An 8,556-nucleotide genomic window follows, 5' to 3' on the forward strand; every position below is an offset into this window, starting at 1 on the left:
GTCAGCTGGTGCTGAGGTGTTGTATTCTCTTCCCTTGTTATTTCCTTTATCATTATTATCATTGATGGTAGCAGTAGTGATCTGTGTTATACCTTAGTTACTAAACTGTTCTTATCTCAACCCGTGGGAGTTGCATTCTTTTTGATTCTCCTCTCCGTCCCTCCGGGAGCAGGGGGAGGGCACGAAAGGGGGGGAAGTGAGTGAACGAATTACCTGACTGGGTTTAAACCACGACATCTCCTTTCGGAGACAGCCTCCTGGGAGGATGCAGCCATTTCATCCTGTTTCAGGGGAGCACCTCTCCATGTGCTATCACTGCAACCGGCCACAAACTTCCCCTTTGTTGGGGGAAGAGAGGGAAACCGATGTGTTTGACTGCTGGAAAAGCTTTGGGGTGTGAGGAGAAAGATCCTGCACACAGAAAAAAAACATCAAATAGCTGTGGGAGGGCCTGGCAACCTGTTTCTATGGGCTCTCCATGGGTCGCAGTGATACAGAGGGTTGACCATTGTACAGGGGGGTTGTACAGGGGGGTAGTACAGGGGGGTTGTACAAGGGGGTTGTACAGGGGGGTTGTACAAGGGGGTTAGAGGAATTTGTTTAAACAAAAGGACTATCTGTTGTAAATGCCTGCTAAGCAGAACAGAGACCTCCGGTCCTGTTAATAAGCAGACGCCTGAATCTACTGATAAAGGGGAGAAGCAGAGGATTTACGGCTGGGACACTGATCAAACTCTATTGATAAAGGGGAGAAGTAGAGGATTTACGGCTGGGACACTGACCAAACTCTAAGGCCACACGTAAAGACTAAAAAAGATGAAAAGTGCAAGAAGAGGAAGACTCATTTACTTCATCTTGAAGACCCCTACCCAGAGGAGGAAGACTCATTTACTTCATCTTGAGACCCCTGCCCATGACCAGAGGGGGCACTGCGCAGGCGCAGAGGACCTTCTGGCTCATTATAATAGGAAGCGGGGATAGGACATGAATATGTATAGGCGTATTGTGCAACCTTATGAATATATATAACTTTAGAGAATAAATGTAGAGGGAAACAACACTGAGGTACGCATGACTTTGAGGAATTATCCCCGTGCGTCTCAGCGCTGAATAAAAAGCATACCTACTTTACAACTTTTAACGAGTTGTGGAGTCAATCCGCGCATCAGCAGCACCCCCCAGTGTCCGTCTCCCCCCCCCATCTCCGTACCTCGAAGGCCAGGGTGGTGGAGGCAGGAGGTAGATGCCGCGTCTGTGCAGCAGCTCCCGGAGGAGGGGGGCGGCGATGCCAGAGCGGGAGGTGCCCGGCCGGGTCCCGAGGCGCTGCGAGCCCCGGAAGAAGGGAACGGGACGGAGCAGAGCATCCGCCCGCACCACGCTCGCCAGCGCCATCTTGGGACGAAAAATGGCGACGTCGGAGGCACGGTGGGCCGTTCAAACGTTACACACCCCCCAAATGCTTTATGCGGTAAAAGTGATGGAATTCCCTCTTTTCCATTGCTTCGTGAGGTAAAAGTGACGGAATTCCCTTTTTCCCAGCACATCCTAAGGCAAAAGTGAGGGAATACCCGCTTCTGCCCGAAGGGAGGCGAGCGGAGACGAAGCCTCCCGAAGGGGACGGAGCCGAGCGGAGCCGAAGCTTCCCGAAGGGGGCGGAGCCGAGCGGAGCCGCCGAAGCCTTCCGAAGGGGACGGAGCCGAAGCCTTCCGAAGGGGTCGGAGGGTCAGCGTCGGCCAATTCCTGTCCGCCTCTCCGTTAGCTACAGCCCGCTGCTGAGGGGCCGCTTTCCCGCCTAGAGACCGGCGGCCAATCAGCGGTGTCCTTTCGTGTGAGGGAGCGATGGCGGGAGCCGGGAAGGAAGGAGGAGAAGGCAGCGAGGGCTGAAACGCGGTTTTATTTTCTGTATATGCGCGGTTATGAAGATTAGCGGGGTTTAGGTCGGCGGGGGGAACGTCCAGGAGTTGCTGGGCGAAGGTTTGTTCCGGCTTTGGTGGGCGGGAAGATGGGGGTGATGAGGGAGGAAAGTGGTTTAAATGGGAGAGATGATGGAGAAGGGGGGAGAATGGCTGTTAGGGGGGAGAGATGGTGTGAAGGGGGGGGGATAATGGCAGTTAAATGGGATAGATGATGAGAAAGGGGTGGGTAGTGGGATACGGGATAGAAGAAGGGAGGGGAATGGTGGTGGTGGGTGAAACAAAATGTCGACGGTGGGGAAAAGCAGACGGCGCATAGGGGGACAAGATGAGGAATGGGGTGGTGCAGCACACGGTGGGTGAGGACATGTTCTCCGTCGCCACGTCCCAGACTCCATCCCTCTAATATGGAATATCGGGTGGTGGCCACCAGGTGGTGATGTTGGACACTTGTACTTGCAGGACCAGACTGCTGTTGTGGGCTCCATCGTGGAGCCCCAGCTCCTGCTTCAGCGCCGGCGTCACCCGGTGCTGCTGCACCTCTGTGGGGGTGGAGATGATGAGGAGGATGATGAGGAAGAGCCCGTGGGTCAGGATGAAGATAGATTAACCTTCACCCTGCCGAAACCTCTGCGCATCGAAGGCGGGCACCAGCTCCCTGCGCTGCAGTGGCAGCCCCAAGGTGTGTGGTGCTCAGCAGCGAACCTCCAGCGTTCCTGTCGTCATTGCCATCATCCCGGATTCATCCCGGAGGCGCAGGAAATCTCTCAGTGGGTGATGGCCGGTAGCACCCTGGGGTGCAGCCCAGCAGCAGCCGCCCCACAGTGCCAGTGAGGTCCAGAGGCTGCAGCAGCACCTGAGGCAGCGGCTGCCGGTGCTGATCCCAGCGACATTCCCAGTATTCCTGGCCCTCCATGCCCAGCAGCCCATACTCCCCAGGGGACAGGCGGCCCACCCAACACAGCGAGCCACGTAGGGACCCCGAAGTACCCCCTAGGGCCCCCACAGCCCATAAGTACCCCAACACCAGTTGACTCTTTGATGCACTTTCATTTTTATTTCATTTGATTTGCATTTCATTCAGGTTTATTCAGTTTTATTCTTTTTTTTTTTTACTTTTTAATCGCTTTATTGACATTTTATTGACTTTTTTCTTCAGTTTTCTTTCAGTTTTGATTCAGTTTTCTTCTGATTTAGTCACTTTCAGTAACTTTTTTTTCCAGTTAACCCGGAGCAACCCGTGGACATCCCGTAGACCCCAGTAGATCCCCTATAGCGACCTCAGAGACTCCCTGCAGACATCCCATAGGGTCCCAGAGCGACCCATAGACACGCCACAGCAACTCTTAGCACACCGTGGACATGTCACAGTGCCCTACAGTGACCCCCAGGCACCACATAGTGACCTGTAGACACCCAGAGCAACCCTTACAGAGCCCATAGCCACCCGCATATGGCCCCATGACTGCCGTTGTGACTTACGGTGTCGTGATGTCACTAGGACTGGGATGACATCATCATCAACCCCCATGGCACCCCACAGGGCCCCCGCTCCCCACGTGCCCCCCATATGTACCCCAGGGTTTTCATGTGCATTCATTTTTATGAAATTTCATTCACTTCTATTTGACATTCATTCAGGCTTATTCACTTCTATTCCTTTGTGTTTACTTTACTTTTTATAATCACTTTATTCACTTTGCTTTTTACTGACTTTATGCAGTTTTAGTCAGCTTTATTTGCTGTGTGTTCATTTTTGTTCTCCAGATTTATTTACTTTGTAGTCCTTTTTAGTAACTCGGTGTTGGGTTTTGGGTGTTTTTTTTTTTTTAGATGCCCCATAGCGCCACAGAGAAACCCATGGACACTGCATAGAGCCCCATACACCCTATAGGCATCCCATGGGCATGTATGGCAACCAATAGACACCCAACAGCAATCCATGGACCCTTCACAGAGACCCATATGGACCTTGTGACCCAGGGATGCCTGAAACAACCCCCAGTGACACAAAGAGACCCCAGAGTGACCCCCCCCACTGCCCCATGGCTGCCTGTAGCACCCCATGGGCAGCCTCCACTTCCCCGTGATGTCCTATAGACCCACAACTCACGACCCATAAAGTTTTTTATTCTCTTTTGTTCTTTTTTTCCCCCCTTTTCATAAGGTGTAATCACTTTTACTCACTTTTCTTTGAATTTCTTCAGTTTAATTCACTTTGTATTTAGTTTTTAGTCACTTTTTGCTGACTTTTATACAAGTTGTATTCAGGTTGCTTGCCTTTTTATTCTGTTTTTAGTGATATGATTGGTCTGGGCTGGATATGGGGCCGGGGGGGGGGAGAATGCAAGTCCTGGAGGTGTTGTCTGTGGTGTGGGAGGTGTGGGGTTAATAAAGGCCTCGGGGTGTTGTCTGTGCTGTGGGGGAGCTGTGGGAGGTGTGGGGTTAATAAAGGCCTGGAAGTGTTGTCTGTGCTGTGGGGGAGCTGTGGGAGGTGTGGGGTTAATAAAGGCCTCCTCCAGAAAAAAAAAAAAAGATTAAAAAAATATTTAAAATAATGGTCTAAGTAAACAAAATAATGACTTCAGATGAGCAGTCAATGACCCTAATTAATTAAGCAAAATAATGCTAATTGCCTAAAATTTTTTTATTAAAAAAAAAAATACTTTTTAGGTTTTTCCTGCCATGCCTGCAAGACCAGGATAATTTTTTTTTCCTGAAAAAAACTAATTAGCTCAAAAATTCTGTTACTCAGTTAAGCAAACTGATAAAATGATTAAGCTCATTAATTCACCTCATCCATCCATTAAATGACCTATTTATTATGCTAATTAGCTTTTTTTGTTTGTTTTTTCGGCTCACCCCCCTCCCCCCAAAAGGTTAATTAGAATAAAAATCTATTTAAAATAATCAACTAAGGAAACAAAATAGTACAATGTCAATGAACCTAATTAATATATTAAGCAAAATAATTATAATTGTAAAAAAATAGTTTTAATTTCTTTTTTTTTTTTTTCCGTTTTTTGCTGGTGTGCCCGCAGGACCAGGAAAATTTTTTTTTTTCTTGAGAAAAATCTTGTTAGCTCAAAATAATTCTGTTATTTAATTGGTTAAGCAAACAAATTAAATGAATAACTTGATTAGTAAAGCTCATTATCAGTTCACCTAATTAAGCCAATGAATGAGCTACTGATTATGCTAATTAGCCAAAATCTTTTGTTTTCACCTACATTCTTTTGTTTCTTGGTCACGCCCCCAGCCCAAGCCCCTCCCCCAGCCCCCTCTGCCCGGCCCTGCCCACGCAGCCCAAACTCCTGCCCCCAAATCACTGATTGCATAAACAATTCAATTAAAATAATCACTGAAGAGAACAAAACACTCAGTAGTCACTGACCCTCAGTAATGAATGCAGCAAAATGATGATGCCCCTCACCTAAAAAGCGTTTTCCGACTTTAAAAGTTTTCGTTTTTTCCCAACGTACACACACACAGGAGCAGGAAATGTTTTTTTCACTGAGAAAATTTATTCTTTCAGCAAAATTAATGAATTGCATAAAAAGCGGGTGGGGGCTGTGCTGGTGACGTGTCCACGGGGTGTGGGTAGGGAGAGAGTAGGGTGAATGGGAGGGGGGGTGTCGGGGTGTGTGTGAGTTTATTTGAGTGGGGGTGGGGGTGTGCATGTGTGTGTATAGGGGGGTCTGTGAGTGGGGATGTGTGTGCGTGCATGTTTGTGTGTGTGAGTGGGGTGTGTGAGCAGGGTATGTGTGTGTCGGGGTGCAAGTGTGTGTGGGGGGATGTTTGTGTGGGTGTTTGTATGGGACATGTGAGTGGTGGTGTGCACGCGTGTGTGTGGGGGGTGACTGAGTGGGGAGGTGTGTGTGACGGGGGGGTGTATGTAGAGGGCGTTTGTGTGTTTGGGGGGTGAGTGTGGGGTGTGTGTCAGGTGGTGTGTCTGGGGGGATGTGTGTGTGGGGGTTTCTTTGCATGTGTGGTGTAGAAGGCTGTGTGCTTGGGGCTGTGTCTGGGGGGGGGGTGTGGAGGAGGTTGTGTCTGGCTGGTGTGCATGTTTGTGTCTATGGGGGGTGTGTTAGTTTGTAGGGGGTGCGTCTGCTTGTGGGTGAGTATGGGGTGTGTGTCGGGGTGTGTCTGACTGGGGGATGTGTGTAGAGGGGTGAGGGGTGGGGGTGTGTGTCTGGGGGGTGGTGTGCGTGTTCGTGTGTGGAGGGGGGTGTGTGTGTGTGGGGCTGTGTCTGGGGGTGTTGTGCAGAAGGTTGTGTCTGAGCGGTGTGTTCACGTTTCTGTCTATGGGGGGGGGTGTGTTTGGGGAGACATGTTGGAGTGGGGTGTGTGTGTGCGCGTTTGGGGGTGTGGGGTGTTTGAGTGAATGCGTGTGTGGGGTGGTGTGTGTGTTCGGGGAATGCCTCAGGGGGTTGTGTCCGGGGGTGTGCATGCGTGGAGGGGTGTGAGTGGGGGCTGTGTGTGAGGCTGTGCCGGGGGGGTTGAGCGGAGGGGGGGAGTGGGCTGTGCATGTTTGTGTCTATGGGGTGTGTCTAGGGGTGGGGGGGGTGTTGGGGGGGTTGTCTGTGGGGGAGGTGTGTGTGGGCATGGAAGAGTGTGTGTCGGGATGCATGTGAGGGGTGTGTGGAAGTGCGTGTGTGCATGCATGTATGGGGCATGTGTGAGTGGGAGTTGTGTGTACGTGTTTTTGTGTATGGAGAGTGTGTGTGGGGGCGTCTGTGTTTCGGGTGGGTGTGGGTGTGTTGGTGGGGCAGGTGGGAGGAGTGTGTAAGAGGGGCTGCGTGGGTGCGGGGTGTTAGTGAGTGGGGGGGTGGGCGGGTGGGAATTGTTTATGGGGGGGTGTGTGACAGGGCTGTGTGCGTGTGCAGTTTGTGTGGAGTGTGACTGGGGGGTTGTGCGGATTGTGTATGTGATGGGGGGGTGTGTGCATGTTCGTGTGAGTAGGGGGTGTGTTTGTGTGTGGGGTCTGAATGCATATTTGTGTGTATGTGAGTGGCTGTTCGCGTGTATGGCATGTGAGGATGTGCATGTGGGAGTATGCATGGGTGGGGTGTGTGTAGCAGGGGTCTGCATGTGGAGTTTGTATGGTATGTGGGGGGGGCGGGACTATGTTTGGGGGAGTGTTTGTGTGCAGAGGGATGTGTGTGGGGCAGTGTGTGCGTGGAGGGTGTGTGCGTGTATTTGCGTGAGTGGGCGGTGTGCATGTATGGTCTGGGGATGTGTTTGCATGTGCAGGGGGTGGTGTGCGTGTAAGGGTGTGAGTGCGGGGGGGTTTGTGGGAATTGTGAGTGGGGGTGCGTGTGTGTGGGGATGAACGGGGTGTCTGGGGAGGGTGCGTGTGGGGGATGTGTGAGCATGTTTGTGTGTATGTGCAGCTGTGCGGGGGGGGGTGTTTGTGGTGAGTGGCAGGTGGCGTTCGTGTGGAGTGGATGTGCCTATGTTAGTGTGTGTTTGGGGGTGTGTGTGACTCGGGGCATCTTCGTGAAGGGGGAATCTTGTGTGGGGAGGGGGGTGTGGTTGTGTGTTGAGTGGGGGGGGAATGTGTCCATTTGTGTGAGTGGGGGATGTCTCTAGGGGGGTTGTGTGTGGGGCTGTGCAAGGGGGGTGTCTGGGTTGTGCATGTTTCTGTCGGGTGTGCGTGGGTGGGAGGTGCGTGCGCTTGTGTGCATGGAAGTGTGTGTGTGGGGGGTGTTTGTGTGGGGGTGCATGCGTGTATGGGGCATGTGTGAGTGGGGGCTGTGTGTTAAGGGGGTGTGCGTGTTTGGGGGGTGGGGTGTGTGGGGGTGCGTGTGCATGTTTGTGTGTATGTGGGGTTGGGGGGTGTTTCTAGGGGTTGTGTGTCTGAGGGCTGTGTGAGTGGGGGGGGCGCCTCTGTTTCGGAGGGGGTGTGTGTGCATGTGTGTGTGTGGGGTGTTTCTTGGCGGGGTGTTTGTGTAGGGGGTGGGGTCGTGAGTTGGGGGGTGTTTGTGGGTGTTGTGAGAGTGGGGCAGTGCGCGTGTTTGTGAGTGGGGATTGTGCATTTGGGGGTTGTTTGTAGGGGGTGTGTGTGCGTTTGTGTGTGGAGGGGTGTGAGAAAATGGTGTGCGTGGGTGAGATGTGTGGCAGGGGTGTGGGTGTGCAGTTTGTGTGCGATTGGTGTGTGGGGGTGTTTCTCGGGGTGTGTGAGTTAGGGGGCTGGTTTTGGAGATTGTGTGATTGGGGTGTGTGTGTGCGTTTGTGGTGGGTGCATCTGCTTGTGTGTGCATGGGGGGTGTGCGTGTGTGGAGAGATGGGGTGGGGTGTACGCTTGTGGGGGGTGCGTGTGAGTGTGTGTGTTTGTGGGGGTTGTGTGAGTGGGGGGCGTGTGTGTATTGTGGTAAAAGGGGGTGTGCATGGGGCTGTGTCTGGGGGGTGGTCTGAGTTGAGTGTGCATGTTTCTGCCTGGGGGGTGTGCGTGGCAGGGGTGTAGGGGTGTGAGTAAGGGGATGTGTCTGTTTACAGGGTGTGCGTGGGAAGTGTGTGTGTGGGGGTGTGTGTTTGTATGCGGGTGCATGCGTGAGTGCATGCGTATGGAGCATGTGTCAGTGGAGGCTGTGTGTTCAGGGGGCGTGCGTGTGGGGTGTGGGTGCATGTTTGTATGTGGGGT

The sequence above is a fragment of the Pezoporus wallicus genome, unplaced genomic scaffold (assembly GCF_028554395.1).
Source record: "Pezoporus wallicus isolate ANWC-B61680 ecotype Strahan unplaced genomic scaffold, APGP_CSIRO_Pwel_v1 contig_7751, whole genome shotgun sequence".
Lineage (NCBI taxonomy): Eukaryota > Metazoa > Chordata > Aves > Psittaciformes > Psittacidae > Pezoporus > Pezoporus wallicus.